Source organism: Cupressus sempervirens, chromosome 5 (assembly GCF_028749045.1).
Source record: "Cupressus sempervirens isolate cs-2001-9-10 chromosome 5, ASM2874904v1, whole genome shotgun sequence".
NCBI lineage: Eukaryota > Viridiplantae > Streptophyta > Pinopsida > Cupressales > Cupressaceae > Cupressus > Cupressus sempervirens.
This window is the reverse complement of record NC_143122.1, coordinates 925,196,196-925,202,348: the sequence shown is the minus strand read 5'-3', so window position 1 is coordinate 925,202,348 and position 6,153 is coordinate 925,196,196. Positions and strand designations below refer to the sequence as shown.

The following is a 6,153-nucleotide window of genomic DNA, read 5'->3' as shown; positions in this document are numbered from 1 at the left end:
TAATTTATATGAACATTTAAATACCATGACCCAATTCTAAATATTATTCTTTTAACTTCATAACTCAATGAAGGCCTAAAAATCCTTCACAAATTTTACTCTTATTAAATCTCTCATGAATTGAGTTGTGCTTCACGACATGATAGGAAAATGGTGAACCCCATATGATATTTTCCTTACTCCATACGAAACCTCATGAAACATTCTCTTTGTTTTACTAATGTGAATCATGCCCTATTGTTCTCCGTTGGTGCATGTCAATCTTGGACCCATGATTGCGTTGATGTTCATGTTCAGCTTTTGAGTAGAGCACTAAACATTTTTATATTCATCTCACTCGGACTGCGTCAATGGATATCCAAATCAACCATGCTTCAATATAAAAACGTAACGACTGAGAATGAGATTCCCGCATGTGTTGATAACAAAGTAAACGAAGAGAGGAGCAGGTAGAACAAGATTTCAACATTAAATCAAAACAAGTTACGCGTCACTGTAAACACCTAACAGGAATAAGACGGCTGGGAAAATTCAAAAATGGCAGACATTGAATACAGACTTTTTTCCACGACAAAAATAATGAAACATATTTTTTGAATCCATTTTTCAAGGTTAGATTCATCCTGCAAGAGCTATAATTTCAATGATCACGATGGTAGGTTAAAGGAGACATTTGCAGAGTTAATTGATTTATGTTGGCGGAAATAATGGTAAGCGTTAAGTTACAGATTACAGCACTGCTAGTGTTTGCAGTTGGTTTGCCCAACGCTTGCCCCTCCTCACCTCCGCCATTCACCGCCATTACACCCGTACAAGGCTCGTCGAAAATACCAAATATTGTGATTGTGATTATATTATTGATATGTCTTGTGCTCGTCCTGTGCACTTTTATCTTCATTGGGCGCAGGTGTTACATCAACAGGAACAGCAGGCGTGTAACTACTTCTCAGGAGACCGACGATGAACTCGACAAATTGCTCAGCCAGGCTGCTCAGTCTGTCAGTTCATTTCCACACGCTGACGTCAGCGCCGCCACCGACAACTTCAGCGACTCTAACAAGATTGGAAGCGGCGGCTTTGGATGTGTTTACAGAGCAACTTTGCCTGGCACAAACGAAGTCGTAGCAGTAAAGAGAGTATCCCCAACGTCCAAGCAAGGGAAGAAAGAGTACGTATCAGAAGTGATCATAAACAGTAACCTTACACACCACAATCTTGTGAGATTTCTGGGTTGGTGCCATCGAAAAGATGATTTGCTTCTTGTGTACGAATTGCTCTCAAACGGAAGTCTTGATGAATATCTGTTTGAGGAGGCTGAGGGTGATTTGAATTGGGATCAAAGATACGGCATAGCCTGTGATGTAGCATCGGCTCTCGTTTATCTTCACGATGATCGGCATGAGAGCGTTGTGCACAGAGACACCAAAGCTAGTAATGTGATGCTGGATTCGAATTTCAAAGCCAAGCTGGGTGATTTTGGGCTTGCCCGAGTAATGAAACGTGAAAAGGCAGGACATACGACAGTGACAGTGGGAACAATTGGGTACATTGCACCAGAGTTGGTCACAACTGGAAAGGCTACACGAGAATCGGACATGTTTAGTTTTGGAGCATTGGTTCTCGAAATTGCGTGTGGTAGACGACCGGCAGATTGGAGCTTGATTGATCACAACTGTAGAGTAGTTGAATGGGTTTGGCAGTTGCATGGAGAAAATAGAATTGTTGATGCAGCAGATGAGAAATTGGGTGGAAATTTCAACGGTGAGGAAATGGAAAGGCTTTTGAAAGTGGGATTGTTGTGTTCACACCCTGATCCTAATGGTAGACTAGGGATAGAACAAGTGGTGGGTATATTGAAAAAGAGAGACGAGCTGCCTCATATTTCTCTAAAATACCCTACAGCTATGTATGGTCATCGTCTGCCTAATGATATCAGCTCATCATCAACATTGACAGCCGATGAAATTGTGTGATGGCAAAGTGAGTGAGAGAGGTGTCAGAATTATGCTGGTAGATGAGGAAGGCTTGCTTGCAATGTTTGACTTTTACCTAGAAAAGTGGCTTTCTTGTTTTACGACATTATATTGTAGTTTCACAAGGTCTTGTTTATATAGACAGAAGAATTGTCTGATTTGTGTTGATTTGATTATGTTTGATTATCGATTCAAAATGTATTATAATTTTATATTGCTTTCAACTTCATATTTAGTATTTTTTTTTGTTAAGATTTATTTTAAATAAAGACCCTTTCAAATCCTAGATAAGGGAGATGTGAGTGTTAAGCTAGGGAGATGTGAGTGTTAAGGTTTTCAGAAGTATTTGAAGGTTTGAAATTTCTTTTGAATAGTTCGTTGAGAAACAATTTGATGGTTTTAGATTTAGAGGAAAAAATAATAGATTTTGATTCAAGTATGTATGTAAATAATCATAATCTTACTAACAAGTCTTGTATTCAAGGTACTATATATATTTTATTGTCTGGGATTACTTAATCAAATAAGAGAAGAACACACATAATCTAAAATTCTATTTGAACAAATTAATCAAATGGGGTTTACATATACTACTTGGCAACAAGACACACACTTCATTCAACTCTTTCCTTTACTAGATTTGTACATTCCTTTGCTCGGTATGCCCTTTTGTTTTTTGCTCGGCTATCAACAATAATTAGCAATAGTTGGCAACTTTAACCTTCTTCCTCGTCGTTTATATAGACATTGTTTTGTCTCTTAATCTCCTTCATTGGGTTTTCCTTGAATTCATCTCATCCATTCGACCACATCTTAGCTTACATACAATGTATCTGACACTAGGTAAAATATTTTATACATTGTGCCAACCATTACTCACCTTGGAACTTGATTTTTTCATGGATCACAAACCTTCCCTTGAATCTCTTCCATCTGATCTTACCTAACTAATTTCCTTCATATATTTCACTAACACGCTACTTATCTTTTTTGGAATTTTCTCAATTAATCCATATTTGCACTTGATGTTGTCCCTCAATTGATTTAACCAAAATTGATCTTCTTTATTGAGTTGTATTCTTCCTTTACTAAAAAACCTCACCTACTCGGTTAACACTGTTCACTCAGTTACACTAAATTTCTCTGTAATACTGACTTACTCAATTCTCAAACTTGCGCTTAGTACACTTCCACTGAACAATATGTTTTCTTACAAACCATCATTTCCTACTCAACAACACACACTTAGTCCTTATCTTTTCACTTCACAACTTCAAAGCTTTCTTTCCAACCAATATAACTGATTTGTGCATCTTTCTAACTCTTCATAAAATCATGTAAAATTATAAAACCAATATCACCTTCTCAAAGATTGATTCATCAATTTCCCATTGAATCTCTCATACACTTTAACTTTACTTTATTATTTCATGTTATAACTTTTACCAACCTTTTCTTTTCTCAACATTTACATCCTTTAGATGATTTAGAAACTTACATAAATTAATATCCATATTAAACTAGGTAAATAAGCTTGACCTTAATGACAAAACAAAAACTGATCCAATTATCCTACATTCTTTTTAGTGCTTGGTTTTCTAACCTTGTTCATCAACAACATCAATTTATCAGTTATAGTAACAATTAGAGGTTGACTAGACATTATGTGACTAAATGAACTCCTCCTTATACTTATCTCTATAGGTGCTTCATGAGGAATTGTTTTGTGACTTTTTGAATTGGTTTAGTTGTGAGTGGAGTTAACTCAAATGTTATATGCTTCAATGATATTCTCCTCCTATATTTATGCATAGGTGAATAGTTGGCTTAAGTAATTTTTTTGGTGATACCTTCAAATATTTATCTTTACAAAAACTTATTGTAAAATTATAATTAAACTCATGTTATAATAAGAAGTTACCATGAGGTAAATTGAATGTTGGACACTCTAAAGTCATTTATATTTACATATAATTTCATCTAAGAGTTGTCTTAGGAAGGTATTAATTTGTTGCATTGTGAGATTTATGAATATAGAAATGTTAATCAAATACTAAATTACCCTAATGATGTTTACTTACATATGGTCTCTTGGGCATGATAGAATCGTTAGGAAATTATAGATGGAATATTTATTAGGATGAAAATTTCTTTCATGGTAGATTAATGTGGAGGATAGAAGTGACTTATTGTGCAAGTAGTGTTAAGAGGATATTATGTGGTGAGATGTCAAGTTGCTATATCAAGAATTCATGGATTTAGAGTGTGCTAATAAGGAATGATAGCATATGATATGACATGCTTTATCTTATGCACACTTAATAGGTTTATATCAACATAGTTATGTACAAACAATTTTGATTGGTTAATTTAAGTTTTTTATTTTATTTTATGCTTATGCATTTTATATTTTTTTGATTTCCCTCATGATGATAATTAGATAATTTATTATTATATAATGGTTAAATGAATTGAATAGTTGTTACAATGTAGAGAATAGGTTATGGATGAAATGCTTCTAAAAATTATAATAGAATGCATGTTATATTGAAATGTGATTAGGGTTACTTGAGAGATGTATGGTTCTAATGTTAATTGAATATGTTGATATTTCTATACATTGGAATAGGTGAATTGTGTGTTAGCATGGATATTGATGTTAGTTACATAGTATACATTGATTGGGTTCTTGCATATGCTTTAGAGTTGAATATAGTTGGATTGGAACTAACATATTGATTGTGTTTTGAAATTGAAATACATATGTTGATGGACTATCACATGATGTTTTAAATATTACTAGTACTGTATATAATAATTGGGTTAAAAATATTGCTTTGAAAGTAAAAGATTATTTGAACACAGATTATACATGATAATGTTTTATGTTAAGTAAAAAAAGGTTATGAAGGGACCCTAAAACCCAAATAAAAAGAAGGTGCAAAGCTAAACAACTTGCAAACTAAACTAAAAGATATACAATATGTTGTACAAAGAAAAAAAGTCAAGAGATACAACAAAACTATTTCCATACTTTTAGTCCATCCCTTTTAAGATTCTATCTTGGTGAGGTTTCATTACAGTCATGTTTGAGTACTTGTCTAGATAGCCCTTAGGTGAATCTCTTCTCATCAAGCATCCTCGAAGCTTGCCTAATGTATTGCTTCTAGATTTTCCTTGATCTTCTCCCCCTACACCTCAATGTGGGATTCTCACTTTTTCTTTGCATCAAGGTCTTATGTGATCTAGATTTGGGTGACTTTCTGTTTGATTGTTTTCATGATGAGAAGGAAGTCTATTTTAGTTCTACAACTTGTTCATATTGATAGCAATGTCACTAGTACATTTTGGAAAATATGTGACTAAGTGAGTAAAAATTTTAGTCACACCACTAATTTTTTTAGTCAAGTGACTAAAAATAATCACATTTTATTAATTCTTTGGAATTTATAGCTATAGGTGACTAAATAAGTGACTAATTTGATCATATGGTAAAATCACAAGGTCAAGTGACTAATAAATGATCAAATAAACTACTAAATAATTAGGCAATAATAACTAGTCACGTAAAGTATTAAATAAAGGCTCACAATAGAGTCTAATGATTATTTAGTTTCAAGGTTCTTAGATAATTTGGCTTTTTAGACAAATAGTGTAAATGGATCCTTTCTTCATTATCTAAGGTTTGGTTTTTTATTCTCATTAATGGTACTCTGGCTAGTTTTGTCAATGTTATACAATGAGTGTGTTAGGGAGACCCTTAATTGAAAATACATATTAGGACTCAAAAGATCCTTTATTGAAAAGAGGTATTAAGACTCAAATGTGTCAAGAATAATTTATTGATGCTCAAGTAAAGTAAGGTTGGAAAATTAAAAATAAATAACCATTTAAAAGTATATAAAAATGTTGAAGTAGACTAAAATTAAAATATTTTACAAATAAATAACCATTTAAAAGTTAAAGAATGAAAATATAAAAAATATAATTGAATTAGTAATTAATAATTTATGGTCAACAATACAGTAAAACGATATTACAAATTAAAAATATAGCTAATACTATTAATAAATATATAATATAAGTTAAAAAATGTAATGTTAATTTTTATATAAGTAATATTAAATAAAAATATTAAGCATAATTTATTAATATTGTTAGACACTAAAGTGAAATTAGA

General features: G+C 32.6%; 1 pseudogene; it reads left to right on the top strand.

The window, feature by feature from the left end:
- The first annotated feature begins 707 nt into the window (after positions 1-707).
- Positions 708-1,973, top strand: LOC149558988 (L-type lectin-domain containing receptor kinase IX.1 pseudogene; annotated as a pseudogene).
- Positions 1,974-6,153: the final 4,180 nt, after the last annotated feature.